The sequence below is a fragment of the Varanus komodoensis genome, unplaced genomic scaffold (assembly GCF_004798865.1).
Source record: "Varanus komodoensis strain SLA01 unplaced genomic scaffold, ASM479886v1 scaffold16, whole genome shotgun sequence".
NCBI lineage: Eukaryota > Metazoa > Chordata > Lepidosauria > Squamata > Varanidae > Varanus > Varanus komodoensis.
Genome location: NW_025335468.1, coordinates 14,894,492 through 14,907,715, shown reverse-complemented (window position 1 = coordinate 14,907,715; position 13,224 = coordinate 14,894,492). Strand labels below are relative to the sequence as shown.

At 42.0% G+C, this 13,224-nt stretch overlaps 1 protein-coding gene across 5 annotated transcripts in view; it reads left to right on the top strand.

Moving 5' to 3' along the window:
- DENND2B (DENN domain containing 2B) overlaps positions 1–13,224 on the top strand; it is a 157,463-nt gene that overhangs the window by 6,955 nt on the left and 137,284 nt on the right. For 3 of the 5 annotated variants that reach the window (XM_044425931.1, XM_044425930.1, XM_044425927.1), the window contains exon 1: positions 9,693–10,089. The gene's annotated coding sequence lies outside the window, so the exon portion shown is untranslated. Of the gene's footprint in view, positions 1–9,303; positions 9,393–9,692; positions 10,090–13,224 lie in introns of those variants that run through there. The other 2 variants (XM_044425932.1, XM_044425929.1) reach the window with 1 other exon arrangement.

Here is a 13,224-nt window from a genome sequence, read left to right as displayed (position 1 = left end):
GGTCAATGGACCCTGCTGCTCATGTCTGAGTGCAGCAGAAATCTCTGCCGCCCATATCACGCACGGCATGCACACCGTAAGTCAGAGGTGGCCAACCAGCATTAGCTGGGCATCTGCATTGCCTTGCACAAGGCCCTCTGCAGACCAGATGAGATCAATGCCCCCTCTCCATCCTTTTTGCCTTTCCTCATGCTGAAAGAAGCATAGAATAGTGAGGCTACACAAAAGAGAGAGATACTGAACTTTTATGACTGGCAAGAACCCGTGAAAACTTCTTTAATAAAGCTCTTACCATATGCTCCTTTGGAAAAACTGGAACAAGGCCCTCCTTGAAGGAAGTTTTAATCTCCATTCAAGTAGCCACCTCCTCTTTTGGTAGCTCTTGCAAGCCAGACCAGAGATGGGCCTAAGAAGCACCTAGTTGGCCTGAGCCCACCCAGCGATTAGTCCACCTCCTCATGCTGAACAAATTGAAACCACCCATCCACACTGGACAAAACGCTACCTCAGTCAGAGTGATTTTGGCAGCAAGGTGTTTGTAAACTCATCATAGTGAATTTCAGATCATTTTTCTTTGCCACCTGGAGCAGGGACACAATGTAGTAGCCTTTTAACCACCCGAAACAATGCCTCTGGATGATATTGTGTGGCTACAATAGAGTCAGAGAAGAAAAACTTTGCTGCCCTCATTGCCAAAGAAAAGGTCCCCCTGGAACGATTAGTCTCAGAGGGCAAACCGATTCTCTGTCTCTGAGAGGCCCAGAGCCTCTGTATCAGACTGCATCTGTTCACGACAACAGGTTTTCTCAACCTACTTAGAGAATACTTTCAACCTGACCAATAAAACCAAAATCAAGTGAGTCCTGCAACATGTGAGAGCCAGTGCGGTGTAGTGGTTAAGAGCAGGGACTGGGACCCAGGCGATCTGGGTTCTGGTCCCCGCTCAGCCATGGAGCCAACTGGGTGACCTTGGGCCAGTCACAGACTCTCAGCCCAACCTACCTCACAGGGTTGTTGTTGTGGGGAGAAGATGGAGGAGGAGAATGATGTAAGCTGCCTTGAGCCCTTTGTAGGAAAAAGGCAGGATATAAACTCAAAAATAAATAAATAAATAAATAAATAAATAAAGTATAGGGAAAGTCCCTTAGTTTCCCTGGAAGCCGTTAACTCCTGGGCCACTCCTACCAAGGTGCCCCTGGGGGGTATTGATTAAGAACACTGTTGATTTATACCACTAGTAATCCTGCAGTCCTTACTTTGGGAGTAAGAACCACCAAACTCAGTGGGAGAGACATAGATTGGATTGTGCATAAGTTTTTAGTTTAACGTGTGGCTTTTTTTTTTTTTTTTTGCAGAGCATCGCACCATTTTAACTACCTAGATGAATCGCTAATTGATTTTATCAATTGTTCAGTTTTATGCAAAATGTTTCATTAGTTAAAGAGATAAAATCCAGTGGTGTATATAATCAGAAAAGAACGGATGCATAATTAAAAACGAGTGCTTTGCCATTTCTAGCTCAGACTTCACTGTATTAACTGCCCCTGATTTAAACATACTTTGCAGACAAGTGTCCTCATTGCTCCTCTTTGTCCATATACAATATCTGGCTAAGCAGGATTTTTTGACAGTTTGGATTGTTCAAGATCTTGACTGTCTTCCGGGTACTTCAAGAACAGAATTCATTGTGTAAGATTAGTTGTTTAATCTTTGGTTATAAACTCTGGAGAGAGGTAGAAGTGAAAAGAAAGAAAATGCAGGGAGAAATATGCACTGAATTTGCTTCCAGTTTTGTACAAATTTGAGCTGGTCTTTAGCTGACCTTTAGTAAACACACCTATTTCTGTTTGCTAAACTTCCTTCTATGATGTTGTTCCAAACCAACCAAAAGGGAAAACGTGCATTTTTTATCCTTTCAGATCTTACTGCTTATACAGCTACAAGAAGGATCTCCTTAGTCTGGAAAACGTGTATCTTCCAGATAAACCCTTTTCTGGAGGCAGCATTTTCAAATGTCAGTAACTCTGCTGCTCCTGAGATTGATTCAAATAGTGTCAAGTTATCCAAATGGCTGTTCTGTTTCTATGAATGAGCTTTTACCTCTCCAGTGTGTACAAAAATAACAGTATTTGTTCAATAATGCAACAGAAAACTAATATCCTTTGCCTTCCCCCCCATTACTCCTTTCTCTTCAACCTTCTCTACAAGTCCTTTGCTTCATCTCTGCCATAAATATTCAGGATTGTCCAAAGCATTTGCTTATGTGTTACCTTCCCCATCCCCCAAAAAAAGCAATTCATCAACAAAAGGGTGGACAAAAGAGAACACAGATTTGCATAAAATCTGCATGTACTAACACACACACATGCAAATATAGAAATAACTGTTATAATTTAAATAGAAATACATCTGACTGTAATGGGGAGGACTGTAACCAGATGTAACCAGCTTGCTGTTTGGTGCTGACTTTTGATGGGCCACACTCTCCTCCTTATGATTCTTCTTTAAACCTTTAAACTGGGTAGCTTTTCAAATGGAAGATTGTCTGGCAGATTCTCCATAAAACAGAAAGTCTAGGTAGTAAAAAATGGCGACTCTGCATTGTTCTACCAGCCAACCAATTGTTCAGAAACAGTCCTCAAGAGAAACAGTTCTTGGGCAGAATACACAGGAAAACAGGACAAACATCTGAATAAACGTAACTAGGATTGTACTGCTACTTTTAATCCATTTGTCCCTTACATACAACTAAATCAAGACTGAGAATATTGTATCTGGAGGGAGATGGCTGTGTTTGTGTTAGAGCAGCTCTTGGTGAGGGCATCTGAATGAACCAATTTCAGAGAGGAGAGTGAGGCTCTTTGCCACAGAACTGACAACTCTCAGCACTGACAGTGTAAGAGAGGCACCTGCACTTCACCGCTGATCATGCAGGTGGGCCATCTCAATGCTATCTCAGGTGTGTTGGAACTGTTCATTAATAAGAGCTCCTGATGTGGCTAGGAAAATATCTAAAGGCCACCTCCGGAAACCATGTATATCTCCTCCAAGTCTTCTCAGATCTATACATCTCTCTCATTCTAGTTGTGGATAGATACATATCTCTGTGAGCCAAATATATGTTCTGAAGGGTACACTGGAGTCCCCATACTGACTCAGTTTGGGCCAAGTTTGGGGAAGCCTCCACGTGTGCTGTATTTTTACAGTTCAACATACCATTCCAGCAGGGGAACTTCCATAGCCCATTTCATTAGAGTTAAAACTGGCAAATGCAGGACAGGATGGCTGTCAGAGGACAGATAACACAGCTGTCTAAGCATAACTCCCTGTTTTAGCACTTGAATCAACTTGCATGCAGGACAAAGGCGGCCGCAAGTGCCTCAACGTGTCTCCTTCCCTGACGGTGAGGAGAAGAAGAATCATTGTTGCCCAACTCCGACAAACATGATGGGGCTTCCCTATTTCACTTCCTTGTAATTGAGAACCTGAGAAAACTGACTTGTTTGCAGGATGTTTGCAGGACCAAACCAAACACCTGTTTAGTCTTGCGCTCTATTCAGCCAACCAGGCTAGCAGCTTCTGGGAAGAGCGCACTGCCATCTTCCCCCTCACGTTCCCCAACCCATACAGCAGGCTTAACAGCCCAGATGTCCTAACTATAGCTGGGAGATTGAGAATGTGTTACAGGCTCACTTTGGAAAAGGAACTGAATATAACACTGCCTATGTTGTATTGCCTGTATACAAATCAATGGGACAACCACCTATGGAACACTCTGCAAAATTCTGGTCAGCACACAGCAAAAATGGTCTCGTAGTGTTGGGAAAGGGGCAGAAAAAGGTTACCAACATAACTGGGGAGATGAAACAATTCTTCTCTGAAGAATGGTTACAGTGTCTGGGACAGTTTAGAAAATATGTGTGTAAATGGAGATGTGCTAGAGGTGTACAAGATCAGGGAAGGTGTGAAGAATACGGGCCGGGCAACAGACTTTCTGCTCCTCTCCCATAACACTAGAACCAAGATCATCCCATGAAGCTGACTGGTGGGAGATCAAGACAGATGGAAGTACTTCTGCACATTGTGCAAAATTAAACTCTGGAATTTGCTACCGTGTGATGTACTGTTGGCAACCAATTTGGATGGCTTTACAGGGGAGTTGGACAAATTTATGGAGGGTAAGGTTCTCTGTGGCTAATCAGAGGAAGGAAACCTCTGTACAACAGCTATCGGCCAGCACGAGGAGGTAGTTTTTAAAAATATTATTTATCTTAATCTTTACATACTGCTCCATTCCCATATACTGTGGGCAGTACTATGGTGCACTTCTTGCAGGTAGGATGCTGGTCAGACACAGAATGCTGCACTAGATAGGTTTAATCCAGCCTAACTCTTACATTCTTCTGCTCTTCCCTCCCTCGTTCCTACGCTTTAACTGTGAGGTAGTGCTTTCTCTGCACTGGCAGTAACCAATATTGTCCACACGATTCAGGACTGGCTTTGCAAAGAGAGCTTGAAGCTAGAATTTGAAGTGAGTTGGTACACCTCATTATGAGATAATCTGATTAATATTTACTGTACTTAGACGATCAATGGCATGGAAGTGCGATAAGCGCGATACCATGGTTCAAACAGGACACAGGTAAGGAACATTCAAAGAGATGATAACATGTACAAGACCACAGTCAGTCAATTAGGAACCTCGGCATATCAGCTGTTCCCCACAAGGAATGTGAGGCTGGAGGATGTATTCCCCATTATTTTCCAGCGTGAGAACTTATGAAAGAATTAGGGATTTCACCAATGCCTGTTAAGCCTGTACGAGGGAACAGCGCTCTCAAGAGCACAAGATGCCTGCAATGTCTCTTTGCAATATCGAGCATTTAAAAGCCTTCTTAGCATTTTCACAGCAGCAGAGGCAGTGGCGGCGGCAAACCACATGTTCAGGGGCCAAACACGCAGGAATGAGCCATTTTCAAGACTGGAAGCATGTGCTGAAATAAGGCCCCTTGGCTTTTGGAAAAAAGCTCTAGCCGGGTTAAGAATTCAACATGTCATTTGGTTGTCTGCAGGGTGCGAGTGATTCTGCGGTCCCATTAACCTATTTCCACAGGACTCTACCATTTGGTGCATGTAATTCTCATTGCACACAGTTGGGGAAAGTGTTCTTAAAATTTACTGTTCTTTAATGGCAAGTATGCTTCTGCTAAAAGATCCCTGCAGTCCAAATGAACATACAGGCTTGTTCAGCTTGAGGGTTGTGCTGAATAAAAGAATCCAAGCACTTGGGGTACCCCACAGAAGGGAGAAAGAGCAATATTGGCCAGACATTTTACTTTGAGTGCCTGCTGTCTAATGAGCTTTGGGAGATAATGATCTGCCCAGTCACCACAGGTTGTATAAACTTCCTACCTCACATTTATAGCTGAATATCAAAAGGAACCGCAAATAATTCTGTAGCTCTGTGTTTCATTTTTGCTTCAAAGGCATTGCAGTGTTAGCGGGTAAGATCATCCTGTGTAAATAAACAGGGTGATATCTTATTGGACAACCAACCTGGCAGCCTGCTGCATTTCCATGATGTATCTCAAAGAGGAAATGTTTTACTCTGAAAAAGGATTGTTCGGTGCAAGCTTTTGCTGCTTCTTTGTGGTCTCTATGACTCACACTTTTGCATGATGCAGAACAGTCATTTGGAACGTTCTAGAGCTAAGCAGCTTTTTAGGAGGGCGTCCCACTCACCTTGTCTGTGCATGCTCTGTGTGCGGCTCCCACCTGTCTCTCTGCTGCAGCGAACAGCAGCACTTGGACTGTTCTCCCACGACACTGCAACATTCTTTAAAAATCTTGCTGTCCTCTCCTGGGATATTTCTTTCTCCTCCTTCCCCATCTTCTCTGAATTTTACCCCTATTTTCTTCATTGCCCTTCAAGGCACATGGACACCAAGTTCTTCAAATATTGCATTTGATCTAGCAGGAAGATACCATTAACTGCCAGATACTCCAACCACCCTTTGTCTGGGAGAGGCTGAACTCCTGTATCCACTGCCAGGCCTTTATGAAAAGACTAGGAGAAAGAGAGCAGTGTACTCTCCGGCCTATTGTGAGAACGAGACCAAAGGGCAACAGACCCAGATGCACTGACCCAGGCTCTGCATAGTCTCTTTGCATCTGCCTACACTAAGCCAGCTCCAGCTCCAGCCGGCTTCAAGTTCCTCCAGCACTTCACAGCAATGACCCCAGAATCAGGAGTGCCAGCCCCTGCTGTACCGACAGCTTTGGCTTTAAACCAGCCCTTTAGTATCCATGGCCGAGACCAAACAGGTCAAACAAACCAAGCCCTGAAATGAACACTAACTCTTTGACTCAGGATCAGAAAAACAAGGATGAAAAACTTCTTCATATGGAAGAAAATTGTATTCATCAAATCCAAAATTTAGTCTACCATAGCACTGGCACTCCAGTACTTTGATATAAAAGTACACTCTACCTCACTGGAAAAGGAACTCTGCTAGGACGAGTGTTATAAGGGAAAAGGTCTTTTCAGCAGTGACCCCTCACTCTGGAATTTGCCCACATCAGAGGGTCATCAGGCCCTGCCATTGCAGTCTTGAGGAAAGCTGTAAAGACTCATCTGATTTGCTGGCTTTTCCCTTAATCTGTGGCTTGCATATTTTATTAGTGTAATTTGGGTTTTTTGGTATTTTATAGCAGATTTATTGCCTATTTGTATATTTTTGTATGGTTTACATTCTGTATGCCACCTTGGAAGGATTTTACCCTTAAGCTGCCTGAAAATGATTTTAAATAATATGCTGCTCATTTAGGAGAAACAGGAAATATGCAGAATTTTTGAGGTGGGATCCAGAAATCAACCACAGAGTTGGAGGTGGGTTTACCACATGCACTAAACCCTGCTCACACCAGTTCCCAAAATACGAAGGGGTTCATCTTTATCCTTTCCCCCTCCAAGCTCTCTCCCAAAATTGCCAGAACAGGCTTCCTCAACTTCTAGGCTCCTGTTCATGTAAACATTTGGGAGGGCCTGAGGATCAGGATCAACCTGCTCTTCTCAGAGGTGGCTGGAGGGTGCAGCTTTACCACATGCTGTGCAAATACAGTGTCCAAACAGTGCTCTAGCCTGCAAACTGTATTTTCTTCAGCCACAATGCAATAAGAAGTGGAAGCATGTTTCATGGTGCAGGGGGGTCTCCTATTGTGCTTTTTTGTGTATGGGCACCCTGCCTAATTACAGGGGTTAATTACTGCAGGAGATATTCTCTGGTGACAAGGAAACACAAATATGTCATGATATGTTTGTGGAGCAGGCTGGTCTGGAAAGTTCCTCAGAATCCTTTCCAGTTCTGTGTCTCTTGACTCTTGAGATTTCTGTGAGTAAAGCTATCAGAGTGTGTTGGCTTGAGACAGTGCTCTTAAGAACTGACGGAAGACTGTTGACAGTTTATAATAATGAGGTGATGTGTCTCAATCTGAGCTCATGATGGCCCAAGCATAGTTGAGAGGCAGAGATGATTCATCCTTATTCCCCCGCTAGACAAGGGAAGGTGGTGAATCAGGTCGGTGTGTGAGAAGAAAACCAAAGGGCAAGACACTTCTGCAGTAAGTCCAGGAAAGGCACCAGAGAGCTGCATTGTTCTGAGCCATAGGACGCCGTCTAGGAGTTAGGTGGTTTTTCCTTTTAAAGGAACCAGATTAAAGAGATAAAGAAAGAATCTAGGGCGGTTGTGATAGTCTACATTTCTTGAAAAATGCTGTATGAAAAGTTCGGGCTTCTATGGTCCTGTCAGAGCTGGTCGACAACGTCAGAGAAAGACAGGAGAGGGTCTTTTGGAACTTGGTTGCTGCACTACTACATAATAGCCACTAGGGGGAGTGTTGCGTATGTTGCTCACAAAGGACAACCAAGAAACCTACAGATTTTCTGAGTCTTTATATGGAGCTTTTAAACCCTTCACCGACTGTCTTCAATTAACTTGCCAAAGAAGGAAGTCTCCAAAGTCCTATCTTAATGTTTAAAGGGTTTAGTTTGCTTCTGCTCCCATTTAAATTCCGGCTCAAGTTCCTACTGAATTCAAAGAGAATGTAAAGGAATCCTTTTATTTCCATAGCTATAACCTTTCTATTTATATATATGTATTACACTTACACACACACACACACACACACACACAAGATTCTTTTTGAACACTATACCCAACTTGTCATGGTATGTAGCTGCCAGACATTTGTGGACACCACTTTGTGTTTTGAAATAGGAAACAATACATTTTATGTGTTTACAAACAAAAATACTTGTATAATTTAAACAGAAAGCATCAAGTCTATTTTTTAAAATGTTGAAATAGTCCTGGAATAGAGATGTATTGGAGTTATGTATTCATAAGAAAAGTTCTGCTGTATCCATACCTAGAATTTTGTATTTTATTATCACAAACATGAAATGGCATTTTAAAATATTTTCATAGTATTCATTTTTAAACAGAGAACCATACAGTCACTAATGTCATGTCTGTTATGAACTGAATTTTGTATTATGAATAGAATTATATTTTACAAGTTTCTAGAAAATTAAGAGTCCCACAGAATAAATATTTCTTATTTAAGAATACCAGAATTGCATATAATGGCCCTTTGAATACTGTTGTGTCTACTATTTTTGAAATGTTGATCCAGTAAAACTTATTATGCCAAAAATATACATGGTAAATAGAAAAATCTCATCTTGCCAAGGCTTACTGTAAAATCCAGTGGTGGATACAATCAGTCTACTAAGACATGTCTGAAAATCCTAGTTCAAACAAATGATGATTACACCAATTCACAGTTTTTGGCTGAATGTATGCATTTCTTAGTTCTTTTGAGTTATATGTGGGGTTTTGTCAAATGCCAGAGATGAAAAAATGTGAGATGGACAGTTCAGCTTGTGCAGTAAAACTAAAAAGTCAAGAGAGATGTATTCAGAAGTGTTCTGTGTAGCAACCCCCTTTAATTTTTATTTATTGCATATTTGTAATGAAATCATTTTAGTAACAAAAGATAACAGACCCTTTGTGCCTTGTTATGCAAGCCCAAGTCACAGTCACTTCACTGACCTGAACAACTGACAAACTAACCAGGTGCAGCCGAGGTGAATGGATGGTTAACTGGTGGGGAATGTCGGGATAACATTCCCACTGTACTGAATGATATGCCCTGGAAATAGGAAAACTTTTGGGAGAACAGATGACTGCGTGTCATTTCACAGCCCCGTCTCACTCTTGATGCCTTTCTTCTTCACTGCAGAAGGATGAAAGAACCCAGGACACCCTGCCCGGTGACAAGGAGTATCTGCAGAATTTAAGCCTTTCGCAAAATGTGTAGCGCTAAACAAGGTGAGTCTTGTCCTAAGAGTAATTTTCCAGCCCTGCAATGCTAGCTATTGTATTTCATGGCATCCATCTCGGAGCTAAGTTATCAAATGCGAAATGTCAGATAACGCTCACACACAGGAGCGCACGCTCAGGCCATGGCAGGCCGTTTGGGGTTGCATAATAACATTTCTCAATCCAACCTGTCCCAGCTCCCTTCCTCAATGGAAAGTACCTCCAGCCTGACGTCACCTACTGAAAAGGCGTTATCTTTTCCCTTGCTGCAATAATCAATTTGAAAGCGGAGCAGAGTGCCTTGTCTTGGCCTGGCTTGGAGGGAGTCATGGAGGAGGAGGAGGAGGGGCGGAATGCTTGAAGGCGAGGAAAAAAAATTGGATGAAAAGGCACGCTGCTCCATGGATGCCTTCCAGGATTGTGACTTGTGTGCGTGTGTGTGGAGGGAGAGCGCGCTGGTGTGAGAGAAAGGGCGAGAGCGAGGGATCTCCATGACAACTGGCCCAGCCGGTCTGTGGGCTCCCTCCGCGATCATTTGGGCTGCAATCTGTGCTGCGAAAGGTCATGCGAAGGCGCTGTGGGAGGCACAGCAGGTATTAGACTAACCCTCGCTAGTTTTGCAGTGCCTCAGCTAATAGGACGACCTTTTTGTCTGGGAAATACAAAACCAAGCATGGCGTGGAAAGGAAAATACTTCATCTGTCAGGTAATGAGAGTCTTCCCTTTGCTGGTCCCTCTTCCTTCCTCCCGTTCTCCCTTTAACTTGTGTTTTGTGCGGGGGGGGGGGGTTTCTGTAGCATTTACTCCGAATTACATGTCAGCGTGAGTGTGGAATCCCGGGCTGCGAGGAATGATGTCATGTCCGAGCAGTTGGATTTTGTTAAGCAAAGAGCGAAGAAATGGTGAACTCCCTCCAGCCACCCTTCAGTGCACAGATACTGTTGACTCTTTGTTGAATCTTGTGCTGGGATTACTTTTGCTTCATGATTTGAAATACTCCAGCAAAAGAGTGAGACTTAAAGAATTTCAGGAAAGTTTCTGGAGACACGCTGATGGCAGTCAAGTCTAAAAGCACAACAACGATTAAGATTACATTGAAAGTAATTTGGTTGCTGTCTTGAGTTGTCAGTTTCTGAGTTTCCTTTAGTTTTTCTTGGCGACGGTTATGCCTAACACGGCCATCCCTTACTCCCGTACTTGGGAGTAAGCCCCATGGAAAACAATGGGACTTCTAGGTAGACATGTTTGTGCAGCAAATGCATTTAGATAAGGAAGTGTGTGACAAAATAACTTGAGCTTGCATTTGGGATCGGCACAGTACAAAGGGAAATGAGCAATTTTTTTCTGCAAATACTTCGTCGTTTAGTTTGGTATTCCTGCAGTACGCAGAATGAAATTTAGCAGAGCCACCTATGTTGGAGAGGCATTTTTGTAACTCATTTTGTTGCACGGGTAGTAGTTTTATATGCATATTATTGATATGGGGTTTAAAAGGAGATGGCTCAATAGAAAAAAAATCCCTTAAAATAAAAATGCCCTTTAAAGAGTTTGAATACTGTTTCCTTATTATTTGTTCTTACTTTGCATGTTTATATCTTTCTCTTGTCAATTTAATGGGAATGCATTCTTAGTAATTTGGGGTTTGTGTGGGGAGTGCCACATGTATTTTTAACACCTTTTATGGTAAATTCCAACTGGGTGTGGATGTAAGTGGAGCCTAGAAAAAAATAATCATTTCTTCTGAGCAATTAAAAAGAATTGCCTCAAGCTGTGCTTTTATAACTGGAACCTTTTATGGGAAATATCAGTTATTTAGGGCAACCCTATGCAAGGGCAGACAGAAAAAGCCCTACAGCTCTCAACATTCCCTAGCCAGCCATGCTGGCTGAGGAATACCAGAAGTTGAAGGATTTTTCCCTCTTTCTAAATGTGCATAGGATTCCACCCTTAAGGTTGCAGTGTCTGTTCAATAAAATCCATTCACCTCTTCTTGTGAAAACTCTTTTGTTTAATATATGAGCAAAATACACTGTACTGACAATAATAATTAAAGGTTCCTACTTCTATTCTTTGGAAAATCAACTAAGGACGAAATCCCATTGTTTGATTTATGATGACTGCATGAGGATGGGTTTCCTAAATGTATGAACTTTCTGCTGATGAAAGACTTATGAGGGTTAGAATCACCTTCTGCTAACCTCCAAACCCATTATCTTTACAGAAGTGGGTCATTTAAAATTCTGAGTTAATCCAAAATTCATTCATTCATCATGGTTATCGTTCAGCAGCATATGTACCTACATGGTGTTTTTCATCTCTGTGTTTTGTGTAAAGAATGTGGAAAATAATGAATTTTGGATAAGTCAGATTAAGATAAAAGGAGAGATGGGAAAGTAAGGGTACAGGAGAGTCTTTCTGGAATTCAGTAGATGAATGTTATCTTTCTGTAAGCAGTAGATCTCTTCCATGGATTTGGATCAAGCCTTTGTTAGGGACACATTCAGTTTTTGACGGGCGGGGGGGGGGGACTAGCTTGCGAGAATTTGCCTTCTTTTGGAACTTCTCAAACAGTGTGTCTTTTGTGTCTCATCACACAATGCAAGGCACTTCTGATTGGCTTCAGTGTGCTTGGTAGCCTATTTCAGACATGCTGAAGAGGGCCTGTTTCCGCTTTCTGCTGGTATGTTGGTCATAAAGAAAACAAAGATTGACTGAAAATAATACAAATATTTGAAAAGGTGGATAGACTATGCCTTCTGTCTATCATTTTATTACAGCTTCCCTCCTTGCACTCTTTAAAACATTCTGTAGAAAAGTTAAGAATAAAACCTCTGGTCCCATTATCTGATCTATCTAGGGTTACATTCAGGGGACAGGAACAGAATGTTACATGATGTAATTGTGCCATAATATGCACACAGTGGTTTATTATTGCCCATAGTTAAGCTGTGTTGTGCTATACTGTATAACATTTAGTCTTTCCCACCTCAAATACTAATAATTTCTTTTTTTCAAAAAAGAAAAAATAATAATTGCAGCTTCTGATGCCAGTGTTCAGTTTATCTTGTTCTTCCATGGAATAATTGATTGAAGGAGATGTAATCATTACCTTTGGACCATAAACCTTGTTCAGCATTGGATACACATGGGTACCAAATGTTTGAAGGGGCTTCCGGGAATCTGTATGGCTAGCGCTACCCCCTTGAAGCTGGTTGGCTTTAGGGGGCCTGTGCATATATATAGCTATACATGTTAGGCCCTCTTCAGACTGATATAGATGATGCCCTAGGTGAGGGTGTGTTTGACACTGATATTGTGTCTTCAGAGCAGGCATAAACTTCTGAATAGGGCTTATATATATTGTCAATTATATATATACAACATATATACAAACCATAGTGCTGCTATGCCAGAGTATGTGGATTAAATTGACTTAGGCCTCTTGATATCAAAGAGACCAAACTGTCTTAAACAGTATTTCAGTGAAACTGGGATCTGGAATCAAAGCAATTTCTACCATGGTGGTAATGATGAGAAGCAGGAAGAGGAGGAGCAATTGCAGCTGGGTGACCATGGGGAAGAAAGGTAAAATCACTGACGGAGAGGGCCCATAAAGGTGTCTTGTGCAAGATAGGACTCTAAAAAACCTAAAGCTAGCACTCATAGCAGATATTCTCTGTACCTTATAAAAAGGTTAACTCCCCTGTGCTACTACAAACATTGAAAGAGGAGGGAAGTTTGGGGTAAAGCTGTGTATAACTTAGCACATCAGAAAGTGCTGTAAGGATGAATTTTAAGTATATCATTGTATATTATGTGTGCCATGTAGATCCCAAATACC